Source organism: Protopterus annectens, chromosome 2.part0 (assembly GCF_019279795.1).
Source record: "Protopterus annectens isolate FY-2018-M chromosome 2.part0, PAN1.0, whole genome shotgun sequence".
NCBI lineage: Eukaryota > Metazoa > Chordata > Ceratodontiformes > Protopteridae > Protopterus > Protopterus annectens.
In genome coordinates, this window is record NC_056728.1 from 523544724 (window position 1) to 523559186 (window position 14463).

Sequence of the window (14463 nt, forward strand, 5' to 3'; positions counted from 1 at the left end):
AAAATTACCTTGCACATCATTTATGTATGTATTGTTTAATTTTCAGTCTGATAACTGGCTATGTGAGCTAGTCACTCGACTGTTTTCAGCAATGGTTGAGGCTCTTTGGGACAAAAGGAACAGAATGCAACACATACAATTACTGCAGTGTTATGCATTGCAGTATATAAAGTGCTGAAATTATACAATGACAATAGCAATATGTTCTGTACACAGTCTTCCCAAGGGGGTAAAGTACTATATTAACATATAAAATTGTTCTCCGTCCTTCAATTGAAAGATTAATAAAAAGAAAAAGCAAATATTGCATCACTTTACTGTTTCTAAACTGATTTTTCTATTATGCTGAAAGTATGTACAAGTAGCTTCATTGATTAGGTGCTCATTTAATTTACTCTTAGATGTAACAAGAATCTGTTGTTTTGTAACCTCTCTTAGTTCATCTTTTGAGATGGCATGACTAAAATAAGCTAATCTGATCATAGGGGTAATCGGCCTACTTTATTTGTGTCATTTGATTTGACATTTGAACACATCACTGATGTTTTACTCACAGGCTAAGTATAGTCCAACTGGTTTATTTAAATCTTATTTATTTCCAAATGAAAACTCATACTATGATTTTTGTATTAATGACTAAGTATGAGCACTGGGGAATATTCAATCCAAATGAAAAGCTTATATAACAAGATTTGGCCATAATCAACTCTGTTGAATAATGTTTCTGTAACTAGGTGTAATGAAATATTTTTAAGGCTTGTATGTGAACATAAAAGTGGTACTGCCCAGAATCCTAAATTTTCGCATACTTTTCAAGTTAATATATTTGCTAGATTAGAAACTCTCACCGGATTGCTGGTCAGTCCACTGATGCAAACGTTTTGCTCCCCACTGTCCTCTGTTGGTAAGAATTGAGTAGTGGCTTCATGGTGAGTGAGTCAGCATGATGAGGTGAAATTATATGTCCAGTGTGGCTACCTCTTCCAGCATGGGAGCTATTGTATGACCCTCTGAATTCATATCAACACCTTGATGGAAGAATGAGACTGCAAGAACAATATTGCTTTTGTTTGCTGGTGTCAGTGGATACAAAGTACAAGACAGGCCATGTGCAGCTAAGCCAGTTTAAGCTTTAAGTATTATAAGGGAGAAGAATGGTGCAACGTAGTTGACAGTAAGAAAATAATTTAGGGTAATATCATATGAAAGGGAACCATATGCAGTACCTGAGCATGAACTGAATCGCACTTTAATATACCTTAAAATGTCTTTGCTAATAATTATGTTTTTTACTATGTGCCTTGTGGCATTAGCACTTGCAACCCAATTATGTTAATGTGTTTCATTTTAAAACAGGCAGTGGACTTCTGTGTGAAAAGAGAAGGAAATACGGATTTTCCATACTACAAGTCCTGTTAGAGGCACTGACTCATGAAGTGGTATACCAAATGTATGCAATATAATAGAGCATCAGCAACATTTCTAACATTAATACATGGACAAGATTTCAATGGAATTAGTAAAAGTAACACGTTCACTTTTTAATTATGCAGGAAATGACATGATCTGCAATGGTGTAATATGGATAACCTAAGCAATTCCTATCAAATTTTTAAAGTATACTTCACACTTTAAGTTAATAAAATGTACCCTGTTTTGGTTTCTCTGGGCTTCATTCATCCATTATTTGTACAGTGTCCACTTTAAGCTATTTAGGGATGTGGAACAAGGCACAGCATATGCTGGCAAGGAATGTCCAAAAGAAAAAGATCCAGGATGTTATACAAGGCCAATGCAGGATATGAAAACGTGCACACACGCACAGACACATGCACAGACACACAGACACACACACACACACACACACACACACACACACACACACACACACACACACACACACACACACACACACACACACACACACACACACACACACACACACACACACACACACACACTCAGGCAAATTGGAGGATCACTAACACACCTAATAGCGTGATATAGAGTTGTAGGAAGAAATTAGAGCACCCAGCAAAAAACAGTCACAGATATATAGTAGGAATATACAGACCTCACACAGCAAACACCTGCAGCTGAGAACCATACAAGGAAATGAAAAGCCATTAGGTAGCCATACTCCACTGTTGTGCTATTCTGTCACCATCTACCAAATTAATTTGCTAGAGCAACAGAGAATTCCTTCATTTAGAAGTCACTTTATGGAAAACACTTAGATCTAATGCATCACTGGGGAGCTTTAACAAACCAATATTGTAGTTATAATGCTCAATAAAGTTTAGAAATAGATGCCAAATTTGCATTATTAATGTTTCAGCTGTTTTATTGTCTACAGGCATAGTTATCATGTGAAGGAATGTGCAGTTTTAGATAAGAAGCACATAGAAAATGTTTAATTTCTCCTTCTTAGCACAGTATTGCTCACGATCACTCTCATACACTATTCCTACTGGGTAAAGAGAAGAAAACTAACACAGAATTGCTGGTACGAATCTTTTAATGTACAACTCATAACCATTCAGGGCAAAAAATTATTCTGCCTTTTTAAGTGATATATGTTTCTTTGACAAAGATTTGAAGTTCTTTGATCGATTTCTTTAGTGCACATACTTATTTATAAGTACTACATACATAATTAAAACACTTGAAATACATTTGTCAAACACAAGTACAAAAGTGCAATGCTATCTAAATATTACTCTCAAATGTAAAGCAAATACTTTAAAAGTAGCAGTAATACAAGCTATAGCTATGCTGTACCATATACAAATAAATATATACTTGTAGCTGAACAGAACCTTATTGGTGACATTAGGTAAGTACTAGCTACACACATTGTTCACAGGTAAGTACTAGGCTAGCTGCCCTTGTGGGCTATTTTATGTCTAAAAAAAAAAATAAATAATTCCTCAAAAATGAGAACTAAACCCTGTACCTTGTGTTTGGGAGGTAAACACCTCAATCATTATACCAACTCACACATGCATTATTAAGTAAACCATAAAGTAAAAGTGTGTGTATCATAGTACAATGTATTTCTAGAGGGATTTATTCCAAGGACAAATGCTGAATGCTGCCTGTTTGCAGTGGAATAATTGCTCAGCATTCATCCTTATTTCATCGGCACATGCACGGTTAGTTAACTCTACTATTTTGCTTTCTGTAAAATGTGAAATGAGGGTAATAATTTACAAAGCTTCTGTTATATCTTTTTTCAGACTTTTCTATTACCAATTAAGGAACATAATCATTACATTATTCTGACCTTCACTCAGTAACTACCTATTGAAAAAAATGCTGACTTCAGATGTTCAATGCATTTGAAACATAAATTCTAAAACGAATCAAATCAATGACCCATCCTTGTCTCTGCTTTGGCTGTTTCAGCAGGACTTTTTACAGTGTGTTAGTAACTAAATTATTGTTTTGCACCATTTCAGTGACTCAGCAGGTTCTACATTCACCCTTCAATACTCCACACTAGAACCAATATTACAATCTGTAAGGAGTATTACATTCCTGAGGTGCTACCTAAACTGCTATGGTAGTTCGTGATGTAGATTTTAAAAATCAAGTGACACTGTTTTTTTTTTTTTTTAAATGGTATAGTTGTTTGCTTTATTTTAGAAAGCCTCTACTCACAGTACATTATAATGTTCATAATATTTACAAGTTACTTATTTTATCCTTCACAATAATTTCCATTAAACAAAAGTTAATACCCATTTGGCTTTCCACATTTTTTGTAACTTCTTTTTATGCGACATACTTTAACTTAGTGTTAATGAGATAATCCTGTGTTTATGCTGTTGGCTTTAGTTATTGACCTATTTCTTATTCTTATTTCTTATTTAAGTGTGGCAAGTATTATTCAAAATACTTCTGAACTACAAGAAGTCTGTAGATTTACATCATAATTCGGAGCGTAAGACTTCTTTTAAAGTTATCCCATATGACAGTGAATTTCTTTCTCACACAGGCAGTAAGCATAAAAACAAAATCAAAAGTTAATACACTTGAATGATGTTTGTTTTCCAGCTGTCTAATGTTTTGTAGCTTTATATGTGGGAAAAGACGGCTCAGACAATAGATTCTAGAAAACAACTGCTCTCAAATCTGTGAAAGTGTTTCTTTACTGAGAGGGTTATGGACCCAAGGAGTGGACTATCAGAATAGTCAATGAAGTGGAAATTCATTGATATATTCAAAACATCATGGGCTAGATGAAGAAACAGACAAGGAAGTGAAATGTCTGTGTAGATACAATAATTGTTTCCTGCTGTAAAGCTAGTGCAATATAAATGCAGTGTTTCTTTTTTTATTTTTTGACATTTTCAAGTATTACTGCGTAAGCAGTATATGACGTCAGCTAAAATTTCTCAGGATATGAAATGCTACCTTTTGTCATGTGCACATCTGTGGTTGTTCCTTAAAAAACAAGCAGCATTCTTTATCTGTATATGATTTTCTTATACATAGTATTCCTGCTGACTCTCACCTGCAAATTAACATTCAGATGCATTTCCAATAGATGTTAATGACCTGTAACAGAAGATTTGCAATAGCCTTCCTGTCTGACCAAATGTATACAGTCTCTTAAAAATTGGTCACCTTTTAAAATTAGAGCACATTTATTCCTTCAATAAATAAATAACAATGGCACCTAAGAAGCCATGAATGGCTAATAGTGTGCTATTTTTTATTCATTAAACAGCTCTATGGATTTTATAGAGCCGTCAAACAAAGGTAAACAGCAGAGGATGCTAATGAAAGCATAAGCAGCTGACTTATGTGCTAATTAACAATCCTAAATGGTGGAGCCATTCAGGAAGCTAAAAAAAGCAATGTTAGGGGCTGCCGCTGCTCTCTTGCATGTGTATGTGCAACAGGCTTAAATCTATGCTGCTGATAGACCTGATCCAAGGAAAAGAAGGGTGTTCAGACCCCATTTAACATATCATGGTATACATTATATTGGGAGTAGTAGAGTGATCAGGGTTGATAGGAAAAGACTACAGGAAATCTACAACCTCTACTGCCTCTACCTCAGACCCAGGGGACATCGAGGAGAACCTATACAAGTAGAAATTAAGGTATGTGCAGCTTTAAAGATATTAGTCACCTTTACATTCCAGAGACCCACAGGGAAAATACTATGTGTGTTACAGGCCTCAGCTTGCAGAATATTTCACCAGTATCTTAATGGTATGCTATAACATCCAAGGGAGTACATATATTTTCCATGTATGCCAGAGGACAAAGCAAGAACAATGCAGGGATTCTATGCTGTAGCACACTTCCCTGAACTCTTGGGGGCCACAGACTGCACTAACAGTGAAATAAAAGCCCCACCTGTTGAATAGGGCAACTCATGCATCAACAGGAAGGGGTTCAACTCGGTCAACTGCCAGGTTGTCTGTAGTGCCTGAGGGGTCATCCCCAACTCAGAGTGTGTGCACGCAACTGAGATAGTTATCATGACTCACACATGTAACACACTTTGCAGCTGTAAACAGGGTTTGCTAGGGGTGATGTTCCACAAGACCATCTCTTGGGTGATGCAGCTTATGCACTGGAACTGTGGCTCATGACACCTGTCAGAAATGTGCACATACCCACATAGGAAAGATGCAACAATGCCCACTCTCAACGCAGAAACATCATAGAGCACATGTGTGGCATGCAGAAGTCATGTTTCCACTATCTAGACACATAAGAGGTACCCTGCAATACAACCTAGGCACCTCTGCAGAAATTCTCATAGTCTGTGCCATGTTGCTCAATATCATCTTAAGGAAACAGCTCCCAAAGGAACAGCAAGTGCCAGGGCTACAGGCAGAGCCAACACATCCAGCATATAGAGATGAGGATTCTGAGGGAAAACCTTTAGCTGCAGAGGTAGCTCTCAAATGCAGGCCTGCACAATATGCCCTTGCCCTGACTAAGAGGCAAAGGAAAGCACACACACACTCGCCAGTGAAGGAATACACAGAACCTAAGCACATACAAATTTTAAAAGTGATGCCATCAGATGTCCACAAATATTACTTCCCCATGTAATTGCTATGTATGGATAACATCAAACAGAGACAGCCCTAAAGCACATGACTTATAACCACAGTAATATCAAGGTAAGTGTGGAACCTGTAGTATACGAACAAATGTGTAAGAAGATAAACTAAGTGGACACAATCAGTCTTGAATCTACCCACTCTGTGTATCAGACGTATATGCAAATATATAAGTCAAACAAAAATGAGCAAAGAGCATGGCACAGTCATCATCATTCTCACAGTGGGGGGGAGCTGTAGGCAAAGTGTGACAACAAAGACACATGGATGCTGGCTTTCCCCCAGCAGGCGTACTATGACAGAAACTTCCCAATCCAGTGTGTCACCCATCCTGTCATGTGAGTCACCCACATGGTTGAGATGGTCATGCAATAGAAAATAATCACATAATACTGTGAAGTAACCATACTTGCTTGGACAGCACAGCAAGAACTGCCATATGTGCAGTATACCAGCAGTAAATTTTTAAAATTGCATACATTGCAATATTCTTTTATCAATTGTTTATTGAAATACATTAAAAATATGAACATGTATGCAGTTTGTGTAAACGACAAAAATAATTTATGAAATAGTCTAGTGATTTGTAGAACAATCTCCTCTAAGTAACTAACCGTAATGCTTTGTCTGTGACAATCAGGCTCCCCTCCTTTACCTTTCTACAGTGTAGATTTAGCCTACTGAGCACTGTGAAGATGCATATGAGGTGTGAAATCATTAACATCCCCGAATAGGAACAAATCACTTGGTGTAGGGGATGTAAACATGGTGTATGTAGCTACATGATTGCATACACATGCCTTAGGACTGCAAAGATGAGCAATCACAACTGTTAGTGACTAATGGCTTGCATCTGTTTCTGATTGCTGTAACTACAACAAGCAGTACTGAAATGACTGTTCTCTCTGAAGTGTTTATATCATGGAGAGTAGCCTTACAATAAAAAGTGTAAGCACCTTGAGAGCCATGAGAACAACCTGAACAACACTGACATGCACCATTGTATAAGAGCACACTGTCCATCCTCTGCTTTAAATCTGTTTGAAATGCTGATCAGCTATATTACACATTGAAACAAAGATGCAAATAAATGGCCAAGGCATTGCATTTGCTGAGAGGTGAGGCATATGCTCAGAAAATAAAGAGAAGAAATACCTACATGTGTTGGCAAACTCACATTAAAATGGTTTGGGTTGTTATTAATGTAAAATATTTATTAATATCCCATTGATCGAGACATGTTCAAGGAAATGAGAAAGGAAGAAATTATGGTCTTGTGTGGGTGGCAAAGATGGATGAAAAACACAACAAAGTGCGTGTTGTTACTGTACTGAGTTGAGAGCTCAGCTCCAGATAGTGAACTGTCTGATAGAGTTAATGCATATTTTCTGAACATATGAACAGGTTGTAACACACACGGATCTAAGAAACTTCACAATCCTGCCTTTTCCTTTTTATTCCCAGATGTTTGTTAATACTGACAAGTGTTTTTTTTTTTTTTTTTTTTTTTTTTTTGTGTGTTCCTCATTTCCACTGGTTTTGGCAAAATGTACTGTTGACTGTCATAATTTCAAAGCAGTGATGAAAAGTCCACTGCCCAAGGTACAGGCTGGAAGTTTAATTCAGCATGCCATCAGTAGCCCATTTAATCATGGCACAGTACACGGCTACAGCACTCTGAACAGCACTAAGACAGTAAATTATGCATCACATGTAAGCATCATTTTAGCTTGTGGATTAAATGACATAATTTTAAAGAAATGGGAAAGAGGGAGCAAGGTTTGAATCCAGCTTAAAGCCCCCATACTGCTTAGCATGCTTGCAGCAAATTTAAAAATGCAGCTTGTGTTTTGTTATGTGCAATATAAATTGCTATACATGGCTTTGCCTGTGTAATTTCCACATATCTTAGCAAAGCACAAACAGGGCTCACAAGTGAAGAAACGGGAGAGCAATTTCATTTCTGTAATTTCCATTAGCGCAAACAGTTTTAGCACCAATGAGCAGCATTTCTAATTAGTGTATACCTGTTTCTGTAGCAGAAGCTGTAAATGCAGTGACTTTGGCACCTTAACAGAGTTTCGCCGGTATTCAAATTCAGACAGTGTGAAGGGAATGCAGAAAGTGTTACACCAGATGTATGATTTACTTTCATCAAAGATCATATACTTTTTTCCCTGTTTCTTGTCTAGCATACTTGCTGGCAGCTGAGTGGCATGTAATCAATGCTACCTGCTTAAGGAAAAATTAAAGACTTTACTTGGGCAGCCTTCTGTAGTACAAATATGCTTAGTGGCAATGCTCAGACATCAGCACTCTGTACAGTAATGAGTGGAGAAGATCCACTTGCTGTGCAACTGTCTTTCTAGCATAAGGTATAAGTGCACTGACTTTACAGATAGAATACAGGTGATCCAGAGTTCAAATCCAGTTATGTTTATTTCAGGAAATGTCATTAATGTTTTGATAAATACATTTTTGTAAGTTGCATATCTCAATAATGATTTAGTTATGAAACACAGTTGAGTGACTGAGTAATTATTTAAGTAGGAAAACTATGATATTGAATCAAAAATGCACTTGCATCTCTATGATGGGCAGAATACTTAAGGGAAAATCATATTCTCTCCTCACATAGCCCAACTATGTGTTTATGACAGCATGTGTAGTGAAGTACGTATGTATCATACCCCAGCCTGAATTAATCAGGTCATGAAACTCCATCCCTATGACATACATTTGCAACAGTAATAATGATTTCAGGGGAATGCATTTCACAAAACCTCCTAAAGTCACACACATACAGGTGATGCATATCTCCATTCATACTAAATGCAGTTTATCTGTAATGAAAATGCTTTAATGGGAGTTTTCCTGTAGCACTGACAAGCAATCACCTTGACTGAAATCTATACATTGTTTTTTTAATCAGGTTTGACTCCCACATTGGTCAACTACATTTTTACAGTGTGTAATTTACAAAGGTTATGTGCCAGGTCATTCTATTTAACCTCCAAAACACCAAAGATAACAATCAAAGTCATTGAGCCTGTCAGTGTTGATCATCTGAAAAAGAGTGAATAGGTTGAGCATCATATATGGCAAATCTCACTACCATATTTAACACCTTCACTGCTGTTGATAAAATGCATTCCTTTTTGTTTGAAAATGCCTTTCTGTGCTCTTCATCATGCAAATGCAGTTGGCATAGTTGTCCATGTCTGCACAGTAGCTGTTAAACATGAAATTGTAATATTGTGCCTATTTATACTTCAGAGTTACTCCTTGACGTCTGCAGGCATAGCTGGTGTAGGAGGCAATGGTGCTAAATTTAGAGCACAGAAGTGAAGTGTTGAGGAGTCTGTGATATTTGTGGCACTCCTCATGAAGCACTACTGCTATAGGCTATTGCAGGGGGACTATAGTAGGTCTCAGTATAAGATTGAGGCTTGGAACAGGTTAGCCAAGGCTGTCTCCAGTGCAACTGGCATATCATGCACTGGAGAGAATTGTCATCACCACTATAGTGGCCTGAAATGGTACAAGAAGTGTCAGAAAAATATTCATTTTATATATGTTTAATGCTTATTAGAAGCTAAAAGGGTTAACACGTTTTCATTCTATTTTATGTACAAGCTTAATTCTGTATGAAATTATAAGATGATTTTTCAAACCACAGTATGCTTTCTGAAACTGCAAGATGCACCCTGACCTAGTATTTGCTAGCACAGCGAAATTCATGTTTATGCCTTTTGGAAATGTACTGAGAAGCAGGTAATTATCTGCTAGGTCAGGAAAAAGTATGAATAGTGTATGAATGGAACAATACTGTTTTCTTTAACATGATTGAATATAAACAATCAGCTCTGTTTGTCTTATGAGAACATGCACAGCTGCGGAAAAGAAAAGGTACATGAAACAAAAGACTGCTTGAAGAATCTGTACTTGCTTTGTGCTCGAATTAGCTATAGTACCTTGAATAGTAACATAACATAGTGGGAAGTTGTATCTAACCGGTGGTCACCAAGGCCACGTTGTTTTTCTTAGGAAGTTTTTCATAAAATTGATAATGCAAGCAGAAAATCATGGATAAACAGCTGCTATGTAATGATGATGTTAAAACTTGTGATCTGTTATGTCAGCTTGATAGGCAATGTCTTATTAGAAAATGTATAAAAATGTCTGTACTTCCTGATTCTAGTTAGACAAACTCTGTATAAGCACGTTTTTGTCTCCTTGCTGCAAGATTAAAGTGCCTTAACCTGAACCTACCATGTATTGATCATTTTTAAAGTTTATTTTTCCTATGACAGATTGGTCCTTCGGACCGGAAATCTCTCGCTCTAGCTCAGGTCAGATGGGCCCGGTGGCATGAAACCATACGGGGAAGACACCACATCGGTTCTTCTGTTCTGAAAAGACCTCCGACTGAATTGTCATTCAAAAGAGGCCAGCCACTGTTTCTGATCTGCGATTGGAGGACGAGTCAACAGTTCCGGTGAGACAATCAATCACGGAGGCTCAGGTAAGGAGGAATTTACCTTTTCTTTGTTTCAGATCAGGGACTTGTTACAGTATTTATTTTTGTCAGGGAGATTTTATATAAATCAGGGACAAAAGAAATTGCTGTCTTGTCATAGATCAGGGAAACAGGATAGGTAGGCAGTTATTCTAGATAAAACTGTGAAAATCGTGGTACCATGTGATAAAAAGGGTTACGTAACAATTTCTAACTAAGTTAAAACAATATAGGAAATAAGTGCACAAAAAGATCCCAAGATCCGCTATTAACCGAAGACGGCCCTCCGCCCCCTCCACTCCCCTTACCAGAATATGAAGCGAGTGGACAAGCAGATCCACCTCTGCTATACCCAACAGTCCCTGCAAAATCAAAACCGTTTGTCAGAGATCCTGTCGAGACTAGGTCTCGAACACGTAATTTAAGAGGGGATATTGAATTGCATGAGATAAATAGAAATTCACGAGCTATGAGTAAAGAAAAGATATGTCCACTCATAGAAGTACCAAATTCACAGGCAGGACAGGCAGGACAGGGTCCAACTCTCCTAGTATATAGACCGTGGACACCGGAAGACATCCGGAAAGCCACAGAGGGAATTCCCCATCCGAAAGTTAATTTTAGAAAATTCTTAGAAGACTTACAGGGCATGAGGTTAAGTTACCATTTAAATGGAGAAGAAGTAGAGAAAGTAGTCAGACAAATTGTGGGTCCAGATTGGCACATTATCAGTGGCAACTGGAATCCCCGTGACGCAGAACACAGGCCACTCCCACATAGTAACGCAGAACTGGATAACAGAATGAAAGGTCTGACAGACAGAATCTCTGAGAAATGGAAGCTTAGGGCTGACTGGACTTGCATTAATCAATGCATACAACAAGAAGGTGAAACTGTTAATAGATATTATGCCAGATTATTAGAGTGTTTTAATAACCATTGTGGAATGCAGGTACCTGAAGATCAAACACATGATTCCCCATATGAGCAGCAATTAAAGAATGCATTTTTAAAAGGCAGTATTGCACCCATCAGTAGTTTTATTACAAAGCACATGGTAGATCATCGAATGAGTAGATTACAGTCATTACTTGAATATGCAAGACATGCCGAAAGGCAGTTTAATAGCAAAAAGAAAAAGAAAACTCAAGTATTTGCAGTAGAAGACAGAGCAAAAGTCTTTGTAGTACAGTCCTGGAAGAAGGGTAAGAAAAATGCCCAGGGAAACAAACAATCTGATAAACGATCAGAGTAGTTTGAAGAGAGAAAGAAAAGGGGTGAATGTTTTAAATGCGGAAAAAAGGGACATTTGGCAAGGGATTGCAGGCAAAATAAAAAGGTAACCACGGAAGACAAGGAGGGTGAGGACTGACTATATGGTAGTCAAGAATCACTAGAAGGGAATAATCAAGAAAAGACAAATGCAAATGGGAAAGAGGGAGTAGAGGATGTGAAAGAAGAAAAAGAGGATGTGCATGAAATCATAGATAATGAAGAAAATGAAATCTTGGACTTAGCATTATTGAGCCTAGAACTCTACTTAGCAGACACAAAACCGGAAGTTACACTTCTGGTAGAGGGGAGGGAAGTTAAATTCCTCTGTGACTCAGGGGCTTCACGGACCCTGATACATCCTTCCAAACTACCAGAAAATTCAGAATCACTTGATTACATATTAGTGAAAGCAGCTAATGGACAGCTGTATCAGGAGCCACTCTCCCACAACATAGCAATAACTGACCCTGTTTCAGGGATGACCCAGAAAAGCAAAATTGTTGTTTCTGCAAAATGCCCAGTACATCTTTTGGGCAGAGACCTTATACAGATATTTGGCATAGCAGTAGTTCCAACTATGCAGGGTATGGAAGCACAGCGACAAATGGATACCCTTGTGGTGCGACCGGAGGGTGAAACATTTTATTGGTACAGCCAGGACTTGGTTACGACTGGTCCAGGGGCAGTAACTGAAGAACTGATGAACATAGCCATTAGTAAGTCCCCCTCCCTTGACACTGATACACAGCATTTGTTGCACTGTACTCTGTATTACTGTAGCAAACCAGGACCTGATAAGAAATATGAGCAAGAACTGTTTAGAAACCATGCTAACAGGTTAGTATTATGTAATCTGTACTGGGACACAGAAGGAAACAGTGTAGTTAGCTGTTCATTGCCACAGGAATTCCTAGCACTTTACAAATCTAATCGATTACCACATGTTAGTTTAACTAAGGATAAGAATGTGAAGTGGGCAGACCTAGGAGAAAAAGTCACAAGGTGGGAAAAACAGACCGAATTAGAACTGTCAGAACAGGGAGTACAAAAGCAGAAGTTGAATTGGATAACACAGACACACAGCTGTGCACTTGCAGGCAAGTGAGGACAGCTGAGTAGCACTCTTACTAGAGGAAGAAGAAAAAGCTTTACGAGATATACCAGAGACTCTCTGGTCAACAGGGAAATCAGATGTAGGACTTATTCGTACAGCAGGACCAGTCACTATCACGCCAAAGTCAGCATTTAGACCTCAAAAGAGACAGTATCCCTTAAGAAAGGATGCAGAAGTAGGAATCAAACTCATAATAGCAGCCTTACTTAAGGAAGGAGTATTGATAGAATCTCCCGATTCACCATGTAATACACCCTTATTTCCTGTTAAGAAAGCAAATGGAGACTGGCGTATGGTCCAAGATTTACAAGCTGTAAATGACGCAGTTATACCTAGAGCACCTACGGTGCCAGATCCACACACTTTATTAAATGATTTGAAACCTCAACAAAAGTATTTTTCTGTGGTAGATATTAGCAATGCATTTTTCTCAATACAGATACACCCTGACAGCCAACATTGGTTTGCATTTACATTTCAGGGGAAAAGGTATACATACACGCGATTACCACGGGGATATTGTGAGAGTCCAACAATATTCACACAAGAAATGGCAAGTAACCTGGTGGGATTTATCCCACCGAAAGGCAGCCAGATTTTACTTTATGTAGACGACATTCTGCTGGCAGCCCCCACCCAGCAAGAATGCAGAGAAGATACCATAGCATTACTACAATTTCTAGCTACTCAAGGACACAAAGTAAATAAAAACAAACTGCAACTATGGAAAAGGCAGGTTAAATACCTCGGATATGTAATATCCAAACAAGGCAGAATATTAGATGAAGACAGAAAAACAGCAATATTACAAGCACCCAAACCAACTACCAAGAAGGAAATGATGTCCTTCCTAGTATGACTAATTTTTGTCGGAGTTGAATTCCAAACTATGCCTTGGAATCTGCTCCACTGACCAACTTAATATTCAAGAAGCCCATGGCAGCACAAGATTTATTACAATGGACACCAGAAGCAGAATCAGCTTTCTGCAAATTGCAACAACTAATAGCATCCTCATTAGTTTTAAGATTACCGAACTATCATAAACGATTTTTCCAAACTGTAGATTGTAAGCAGGGTTATATGACATCAGTGTTAACACAGCAACATGGGGACAAACAATGCCCCATAGCTTACTATTCATCACAGTTAGACCCAGTGGCGCGATCCTTGCCCCACTGTGTACAAGCAGTAGTCGCAGCTGCAATGGCAGTGCAGGCTTCAGCCTCAGTAGTGTTATTCCACCCTCTCACATTGAGAGTGCCTCATGCAGTCGCAATTATTTTACTGCAAGAAAAAGTAGCATATCTTTCTCCTGCTAGACATCTTTCCTGTATGACTATACTGTTGAGCCAACCTCATATGACAATTGAATGATGTACAACTTTGAATCCATCAACTTTGCTCCCAACCCCTGCAGATGGCAAACCACACTGCTGCCTGCAGGAGATTGAGCAAAAGAC